The following is a 9,886-nucleotide window of genomic DNA, read 5'->3' as shown; positions in this document are numbered from 1 at the left end:
ATATATAAAGACGTGTGTGTATTATATATATATCTATACATCTATATATATAGATATATATTTGTGTGTGTGTGTGTGTGTGTGCCTTTAGCAGTACCAAAAAACTTCCCTGCCAGCCCCGCAGACCCCAGGCAGGGCTGCTTTCCCCGCTCAGCGTTCGGAGGGGGGCGGCCCCCTCCCGGGGCAGCGAGGGGAGCCCCGGGGCACGGCTGCGCTCAGGGTGCCGGCAGCCAGCGCTGGGGCTGCCGCTCGCTGCCCGCCACCGCCGGTGTGTGGCGGGAGGGCACCGGCTGCTGCCGGGGACGCTGGGCGCTTTTGCTGATGCCTGGGGGTTTGGGTTGTGGTGATGTTTTAGCGACGAAGAGTTAAATCCAAACTTTCTTCTCCCTTGTCGCCCCCCGCCCCCCCCCCCCCCCCCCCCTCCGGGGTTGTTAAAAATTGAGCCTGAATTGTATAAACGCCAAGGCACGTTAAAAGTTCAGACATGTGGGGTTTTTCTCTCCGTCGGGGCTTGTCTGCAGGAGGCAGAGGGGATCTTGGAGGTCTGTCCGAGCTGTGCAGATCACTGAGGAATCAGGGGGTTCTCCCCCTTCCCCCCACCCCCGCTTCTCTCTTTCTCTTTTAAGATTTTCTTTTCTCCCCTGAAAAGGGGACGATGACCTGAAGGGCGGCAGTCGAAGTGGGTAGGCATTTGCCAAACGTGAGCTTGTGATGGAGGGAGCTCTCTCTCTCAGCAGGATTGAGTCTGTACTCACTTTAAAATGTAGAACAGCAGAAAAAAAATCCCGTATAACAAATACTAGGGGAAGAAAGGCAGTGAAGTGAGAACCTGTGAAGACTAGAGTCCCCCTGAAACTCAGGCTCACCCAAAGCTTTAGCAGAGTGTTTTGCTTCTCTCCCCAACAGTTATAGGATGAGCATCACAAGGCTATAGCACAAATAATCAGGTTCCATTCCATTTTGCATCACTCTCTAACAAAGTTGAGATTAAAAGCCAAAATTCAAGCACAGCCCTTACAGAGCTGTCGAATAGTGCCAGTACATATGTTTCCCACTCACATGTTGAAAACTGTACCTTCAAACATAGGCTTGTTTCTGATATCTTGCATTTTTTCAACTACAAGGGGGGAAAAGCTAAACAGAACTTTTCTGAATTGTTCCTATTGCGCCCATCCATGGGTGAAAAGACAGCATTACATCAGCTCTGTGCCTCCAACATAAACAGGGAAAGTTTAGCAAGACAAGCTCACTGTCATACCACAATGGAGATCTTTATTTTAGACCTGGGACAGTTCAAACCAGTTTGACACTAGTATTGAGCACCACAAAGTATGTGGTTTGGAACAAACTTTCCTTCACATAGTGTGAAGTGGATTGTCAGGCTTGATGCCAGATGCTTGGTTACTTCAAGTGTCCCTTCGCTGCTTCTCTTGCAAGGCGCAGGATACAGAGGAGAGTTTTCATCTGCAGGGACAGTGCTTTCATATCAGACCACTGCGCCATGCCCTCCAAAGTCCAAGCATGGGGTCCTAGCAGAACTATTTCTTCCTCAAAAGGATCCTAAGATGAGAAGGGGGAAAATGGATTAGAAAGGGGGAACCAGCTGGGGACTGTTCCTTTCCCTGGTAGTAGCCCTGCTCTTAAAACACAATGTCAAGGCACTGCGGTACGCATGTGAAATGACAAAGACAGATGCTGTTTCTTCCTGAGGTCCACACTGAGTGGAGAAAGTCAAAGGGTTGTTGACTGTCTTGAGTATGGGGCCATTCTTTCAAACTGAAATGAATTGATTTTTAAAAACAGGGACGGGCTAATGGGAAACTGGGTATGTCTGCTATATTTATATGCATCAAACCGAAATTTAAACAACTTGAGGGAATGTGGGCTGTATAAACATTTTATATATAGTAACCTTTTTGTTATTAGTTTTGGAAATACTTGGAGCTACTTCCCTGCCACTGCTCTGTACAGCTGACTAGACAGCATTCAGTCCCTACAGTCAAATAGGAGTTGTTTGCTCAACAACTCCAGGTTCCCTTTTCAACTGGAGTACTAGTGTACACCTGGAGCTGGTGGCATAAACCCAGATAGCCTGATGTATGCAGACCCTTTCACCAAGCAGGCAGATAAAATACAAAAACTAACTGCATGACTGTAGAGTTTTGGGCTGGAGGGTCTTCTGAACAGGTTGGCTTGGTTGTTTGGATTTTTCCTCTCTCTGTGTGAGTACTCATGAGGATCCTCTGAAGCTGAGATTGGGCTCATCTCTTCACCTCCCTTCTACATTCAAAACATTACAAATATTTACCAAGTACAAAGGATATGAGAAGTGCTGGGCATTGATCATTATTATACCTCTACACTGACAGAAAATGGGCCCAGGATAGGGGAGATGAAATTAATCTTTCTAGAAAAAAATAAAAAAAATTAAAAAAGAGTTGATAAACAATTGTTCTGGAATAACATAAATTTCTTTCATCATCTGGAGCTCTCATTCAAAACAGGGATCTGTCTGCCTGAGTGGGATATTTTTCAGAGAAATCTAATAGATATTTGTTTCAGAGTCCACACTAAAGCTACAGATCCAATGAAAGGTGCAAATCTCTCCATTTGTTTCTCACTCTCTCTCACACATATGCATCCACACACACATGCATCCACACACACATGCAAACATACACTCCCTTCTCTTCTTAAAATAATAAAACATCCTCTCCCCACTTCTCTTGCTTTCTCTATTTTATGCAGATCCATACTCAGATGTGTACCAAAATTTTTAACCCACTTTGCTGAAATTGCCTAGATTGTCAAGAAAATTAAACTAAACAAGGAGCTGTGTGAAATGTTGAACTTTAAATACCATCCACTACCTCGAGAAGAAGAAAATTAGTCAATAAATGCTCAGGTTTCTACTAGTTTTAGATTATCATAATTAAAATAGTATTTTTATTAGTTTCTTTGATTTTTTTATCCTGACGAGAATTCCCTCATGCTAATAAGTGGGTATTTGAAAATAGTGCCCTTTCCCTTTTGATTTGATACTGAAGGACAGGGTTACGGAGTCTCCCCTACGTGTTAATGCTGTATAGGGATGTGTTTAATTTTATGAACGGTGTGTGTGTTTCTGTGAATACCAGGCAAGACTACTATATCATTCTCAGTAGCCCAGAAGAAGCATGTTTTACCTGAAGAACTGGGCTTGGGCTGGATGCTGCTGTTGTTCTGGGTTTGGGTTTTAATTGCCCTGCCTATTCTCTCAAGTCAATATTAATGCCATACAGCACGGCTGAGGCCAGGGCTGAGTGAGCCCCGTCATTAACAATAGCATAAACAAAGGAAGGGGACCAGTTACCTTGACATTCGATGCCCGCTTTGTTCCCAAGCTTCCAACTGCATCCTGAAGCCCATACAGGGAAGTATTGCCCTATGGGAATGAATAATCCACTCCAGCTATTGTCCCAATCTCCTGCAAAACAAAACAACACAACCAAAACAAAGATGACAACACACCCTCGCTCCGCAAGGAGTCAGCGAATGGTTTCATCCCTTCCTGCCTTTCCTTGCGCTTTCCCTGGCCACTCGTGTTACTGACCTGCTCCCCACAAACGCTGCCCACTGCAGCCCACAGGTGCATCCTAATTTGCGCATGCACTCCAGCCTCCTATTCCCCAGTTTTTTGGGGGAATGGGGTTGGAGGCACCCCCTCCTGTGCCAGCGCAGCCCGGCCGGGTCCCTACCGCGACCGGGCCGCGCTGGGGGAGCTCGGTGTCAGACGGGGCGGCTCGGGGGGTGGGCTGCCCTCCGGCCGTGCCCGCCCCCGGCCCCTCAGCTCATCTCCGTGCACCACTGTGGGGCTGTGAGGGGCGAACGTGACCTTCTGTGTGTCTGTGTGCACCCACTGCCCTTCCAGCCTCTCCCTCCGGGGCAGGTTTCCCGACCTTGCCCTCCCTGCCTGGCAGCTCCCGCTCCTAGCCCCCTGTCTTTGGCAGAAAAGCCCGGAGGGGCCTCCCCTGCTCACGCCCAGTCGAGGGAGCTGCATGGAGTGGGAACAGCTTTTTCCTCTGACAAATAATTAAGTTCCCTGAACTCAGTTTTTCTTGCCCTTCTCCTACAGTCCCATGCTGGCCGTCGGAGCAGAGGGACGGGCAGAAGTCCCCTTAAGTTTGTGGACGGCTGGTTTGACCCCCTCCTTCCCCTCACGGAGAGAGAGACACGGGCCAGACCACGGCAGCGCTGCCGTGGGGCTCGTCCCCGAGCCGGCCCCGCTTCGGAGACAGGTTTTGCTCCCGCTGTGCTCGGAGGGGAGCCAGTTCAAGCTCCAGGAACCCTGTGCCTTCACCGGGTTCTCCGGGAGAAGATGAAGGAGACTTGGTAGCACAGCCTGAGGTAGAGGGAGGCCTGAGGAGACACTTACATCGATCCCATGCAGCCAAATCCATCCTTGCATCGTGCCTCTATGTGGGGAGAGAGAGGCATACAGCGGGTTGCGAAGGAGGTAGTTTGAACCTAAAGCCCTTGCTTCAAAGGTTAATAGCTCCCTCGTCAAACGCTGCCAAACGCTACTGGGCCGAAGAAAGGGGAGAAGAGGGAAAAAAAAGAACATCAACATTACTACAAATTTCAAAGCACTGAAAATAGCTCTGAGAAATCCCGAGGATCCGCCACCGGTCCTTTTTTGTCCCCGGGACATAGGCATTAGGAAAAGCTTTTCTCGGATGTGCTTGTGAGCAAGGCCAGTGGGAGCTGCGGCTGCCTTTGGGGGCGAGCCGGGTGGCGGGGAGGGGGCTGCGGGCCGGCGCCGCCCCCGCCTCCCCCCATCCCCCGCACCTGCAGCCTCTGGCTGCGCCGGGGACCCTGCTGCTGTCGGCTCCGTGACCAACCCCCCGGGCCGTGTCGGGAGCAATCCCACTCCCAAATCCTCCCCCCAGCCCCGGCCCCCGGGCCGTGTTCCCACCGGGAGCCGCGGCGGCCGGGCAGGGGCCGGCCCCGGCAGCCCTTTATGCGCAGCGGTCAGCAGCCGGGTTGTGGGTTTGCAGCTGCATGCAAATAAATCCTCGGCAATAATCTAATGCGGGTGCTGCCCCGACGACAAAGTGCCGACACAAACGCAAGTGCTTTTGTTTGGTTTTTGCCATCTCGGTCCCGCATCCAAGGAAAATAAATAAAACTAGGGAGGGAGAGGGAGAAAGTTGGTTAATATGGGTGTTTCATCCAACGAAGCCTGCTTTTGTGATGTACGAAACCCGAAGATTTGCATCCTGCACCTCTGCGAGACCTGCAACACTACCTATCCCAGCTGGAAAGAACGATTCCACCCGTAATGAGCAGGAACGAGGTGTCCTGTCCACCCGACCGACCTTAGCTGTTACGTTCACACGTGGAAAACGCATCTCTTCCCACAATTTTCAATTAATTTCAGCTGCATTTGATATAGGATGGGGCGGGGGGCGGGGGGTTTGCATAATTTTGTACGCTATCTTCTATTGCAGGTAAAAGGGGTTTTGTTTGTTTTACTCTTCTCCAAGAAAGGTCCGTTTGCACATACAGGGTGGAGTGGTTTGTTTTTTCCCTTGCTCATCTTAAGCAAAAGCTGAGTAGAGTCAATGGGATGATGAAGGGGAATAATAATAATAAAAAAAAAAAAAAAAAAAAAGAGAGAGAGAGGGAGGGAGGAAAGGGGGAGTCTTTGAGAAAGACTTGGAGTGAGAGAAGGAAAAAAAATCAGACCGCAAAAAAATCCCAGCAACACAATTCCAGAGAGGATGGGAGGGAATAGAGTTTCCCAATTGCCTTTCTGCGGACTGACATAAAAAAAAAAAAAAAAAAAAAAAAAAAAAAAAAAAAGTCACATTGAAGCTGAGGCGGGGGAGAGCTTTACTTTACTTTTGCGAAGTGTAAATCTCTAAGGACAAGCAGTATTTGATGATGCCTGGTGCCGCCCGGGACGGGCTCATCCCCCGCCGCGAAGGCCAAGGGGCAGGCAGGACAAGGGTGAGGCGCCCAGCCCGGGGAGAACCTCCAGTTCTCCCTCTCTCCCGCCCCTAACTTTTGTGAAAAGGGGTCGTTATCATTGTGGAAAATCCCGTCTCCCTGGCAAAAGACGCCAAGTTTGTCTCCAGCCCTTCCCCGCCACCAGCTCCCGCTGGGGGTGCGGGCAGCCGGTGCGCGGCCCCCGGCCCAGCCAGGTCGACCCCAACCATCGCCCGGTCCAGCTGAGGCAGTGCCCGCTCCGCTTTCGCGTTCCACGCCCCGTGGAGGCGACGCTGCCCCGCAGCCGCCGTGCTGGGCACGCACGGGCCGGGCGGCCCCTGTGCCCCGCTGCCCAAACGGCGGCCCTGGGGCCTCCCCTCGGCACATCGGCCCCGGGAGCTCCACCAGGCTTTGCCCGGCTGTCTCAGCGCCTCTCCCTGGCCTTGCTCGTCCCCAGCTTTCCCCGCTGAGCCCGCCCGGCACCCCCAGCACCCAGGTCCCGCCGGCGGCGGGGCGGCCGGGGAGCGGCACGGCAGGGAATAGCCCTCCCCTCGGCGTCTCGTCTGCCCGTGTGCGCGACCCAGCTTTTCCTGCCCGCGGCCCTGCGGCCGTCCCTCTGGCCTCCCTGGCATTCACAGAGCCCGGCCCAGCTGTCGCTTGTCCCCTCGGGGAGCTATTTTCTCCTCTTCCCCCGCTCCCCTCTCCCCAGATGCTCCTGGCCGCGGGATGCAGTCGCCCCCCCGCGAGAGGACTCTGTGGATCCCTCGCTGCCCACCGCTGCCTCCTTGTCTCTGCCGCCGACACAAAAGCCCTGACCAAAGCGGCCAAGCAGGGACGGCACAGCAAAGCCCACGCCCGCTGCCCTCCCCGTAATGCGAACTCCTGAGGGAAATCTCCCTGCGGGGCTGCGCTCCTAAATCCTAGACCCTCTTAATCTTTGCAGCTTTTGGTAGGAGAAAGAGGAGTTTGTCACCTAAGTTGCCCTTCGCACCTCTGTGTGACCTGACGGGGGCACCGGGACAACATTGCGCCGGTTTCTGCAATCCAAGAGGGCATCTCTGAGCAAGGAGCCGGGAAGAGTCTCCGAATCACCCCCTTCCCTACACCCCATGCACAGCCTTCTCGCCTTCGTCTTTGAAACTGTGTTTGACACAGCAGCTGAAACACAATTAATTGTAACTGATTAACATGGATCAGTTTCGCCTCCAAAGCACTTTAAGTCAATTCAGCAGCCATAATAATAATTAATTCATTAATAAGTACTATTGGTGCTTCGTCACTAACGCCAAGAAAAGTTTCCCTGAGAAGTACAGGTGGCAGGGAGTGTTAAAATGAAAACATTTGCATGCAACTTTTTAACCAGAAGGGAAAGCACTTTGGTTATATTTGGAGACATGTGTCTCACACATTTCCCCCTTTTTTTGTAAACTATGTAAGAATAAGCATTACAGCTCTGGGCTTTTAATTTCTCCAGATGGAATCATAAAGTACCTAGTAGATTTTTATATATATATATACTATACAATTGAGGACACATGTCTGCTTTTCCCGATGAGGACCGAGAAGCAACTTAATTTGAAGGCATAACTACTGAACCACATTTTGAATAACACACTCGAACAAGTTCACTTTAAAAGGCAGGAAACCACTAAGAGCAGAGCACTGAAAGTTGCTCCTTCCCATTTGAGCTGCAGTGGAAGCTCACAAGCCTGACCTTCACATACGCTGTGGCGTTTCGCACACACGTACAGAAGTACACCCCCGCGGAGGTGGCAGGGTGCCTGCCTGTGGAGGGGGCTTTTCCGAGGCACTCGCGTCCCCGGAAGGCTCCCCCCGCTCTCTGTGGGCTGAAGAGGCTGCCCGGGATCCCCCCCCCGGCGCGACGGAGGAGTCCTCTGATCCGCGGGTGACGTGAGAGGTCTCCTCCTGCCCCCCGGCTGAAGCGAGGGCTCCGCTCACCCTCCCGGCGCTGCTCTCCGCTCCTCACACGCACACTTGCGCGCCCAGCAAAGCGCTCTCGTGCAGGACAAAAAGAGGGAGGAAGTCAGGAAACCTCACCGATCTTAGGGATCCAGGCATTCCAGGCATGCTGAGGGGGGCAGGAGTCCCTAGGCTGGGCGAATAATAATAATAATAATAAATTGTTCTGAATTGTTTTTTAAAACCCAAGGACAAGGGGTTTTTTTCTTTTTTTTGGGGGGGGGGAGGGTGGGCTCGAGGTGGGGGGGATGTTGGTGATGGAAATTACCAAAATATCCTACTCATCTCCCTACATAGGCTCAGTCTCCCCTTCCGTCTCCCCAGCACCCCCCCATTCCCCCCCCCCCCCCCGCCCCCCATGACTTACATGTGTTCAGAGCAATGCAAGGAGTTCCCAACTGGAGCCCTGGCAGAGGGTGGTTTTAAAGTGGGGATGATTTACTCCTCCAGAGCTCGGGTCCCGCGTGTGAGCCTCCAGACCCGTGTCAGCTGGGCACCGGTGACAAACAGCCTTAAATATGCATAAGGAACAGTTCGCTTTCTTAAAGGAGAACTTACCCCACCGGAAAGTTCGCAGGCCGATGGCAGGCACGGGAGGAGGGCGCGGCGGTGGCCTAAGCGCCGGGACAGCCCTAACCCCTTCTCAAGGTGATCGCCTGCACGCTCAGCGGCAGGGCTGGGGACAACCAGCCGCCCTTCGGCTGGGCACCGGGCGGAGAAGCGTTGACTAGTCCATCATGGACTTAGTGAGTTGAGGACAAACAGTTTCATACACGGTCCTATCCCTCCTGTGCTCGGCCGGGATGGGCGAGGGACAGAGCCACCACCTAGGGCAGCCTCGCTCCAGCTCCAGCGGACCCCTCGCTCCAGCAGCCACTGACAGGCTGCACGAAAACTCGCGGGGTTCTACACCGAGGGGAAACGCGGGACTCCAGACGAGGAAAAAAAGTGTTAGGAGGGAAGAGTGGGACTGATCAAACACCTAGCCATCAGAACCCAAGCAGGCTGTGGACATTGCAGGAGCAGCTTTCTGGAAAGGAGAAGTAATACAGGGGAGGGATGAGAGACTACCCGTGGGTTTCACTCAGCTCCCCGGCTGGGAGCCGGCCGGCGCTCCCTGCCCGTTCCTGATAGCATATTCTCCCGGTAGGAAGGACGGCTCCGCCACTAGCCCCCAACTTTGCCCTGCCGGTTCCCGAGCCCCCTACTTTGCCCTGGTGGCTCCCGAGAGCCAAGCCCCGGCAGCCGCCGCGGGGCTGCCGGCAAGCCCGGGCGTTTCCTGCGGGAAAGGAGCATCCCGACGCTGGGCGCCGCTTCCCCCAGGCCGGCTCCCCGCGTTTCGGACAGAACGAGGGTTATTTCTTTCATTAGTGTTGCGATTCTTCCCCCCGCGCCTCTGCACACGTGGTTGCAAAGTCTGTAGCGCCATCTAACGGGAGGAGGGGGCCGGGCCGCCCGGCGCAGGGCAGCGGGGCTGGGCTGGGCAGCGCTCCTGGCAGCGAGGAGGTGCCCCCGCATGGGGAAGGGCGCACACCCTCACCCTGTGCATGAAACCGGCCCGAAAGGTGCTCTGAAACCCGGCCGGGGGTTATCCTCCAGGAGCTTCCCCCAGCTTTGCGGCTTTTTGATGTCGTTGTAGCTGTGAAGAGCTGGAAGAGCTACCGCTATTTTTTTAGGGAGGGGGAATGAATAAATTCCAGCAGAGTCTGACAGAGTTGAGAGTGGAAGGAGAGGACCTCTTAGCCCAGCATGTTTAACTTCTTTCCCTTTGCAGGGAGGTCAGGGAGGGCCCCAGCCAGCTGCTATGTCTTATAAGTGAACAGGGCCCCCATTCTGCTGCTTTGGAACATTTAGTATCCCAGGAAGCTTTTTGTTTCCAAAATTTTTGAGCATATGCTAATTTTTAACATTAAATTATGATGCTGCCCTTTTGACA

The 9,886-nt window shown here is 53.1% G+C and overlaps 1 long non-coding RNA gene across 2 annotated transcripts; it reads right to left on the bottom strand.

The window, feature by feature from the left end:
* Positions 1-1,255: 1,255 nt before the first annotated feature.
* On the bottom strand, positions 1,256-8,476 carry LOC129117474 (uncharacterized). Of its 2 annotated transcripts, none has more exons than XR_008533843.2 (4): positions 8,318-8,476; positions 4,415-4,559; positions 3,353-3,466; positions 1,256-1,560 (listed from the first exon to the last, which is right to left on the bottom strand). It is a non-coding gene; the product is annotated as an uncharacterized LOC129117474 (long non-coding RNA). The 2 variants fall into 2 exon arrangements; XR_008533844.2 differs by having other exon boundaries at positions 4,415-4,562; positions 8,318-8,468.
* Between the last annotated feature and the right edge of the window lie 1,410 nt (positions 8,477-9,886).

The sequence above is a fragment of the Agelaius phoeniceus genome, chromosome 2 (genome assembly GCF_051311805.1).
Source record: "Agelaius phoeniceus isolate bAgePho1 chromosome 2, bAgePho1.hap1, whole genome shotgun sequence".
NCBI classification, from domain to species: domain Eukaryota; kingdom Metazoa; phylum Chordata; class Aves; order Passeriformes; family Icteridae; genus Agelaius; species Agelaius phoeniceus.
The sequence above is the reverse complement of the archived record's forward strand: the minus strand, read 5'-3'. Positions and strand labels throughout refer to the sequence as shown.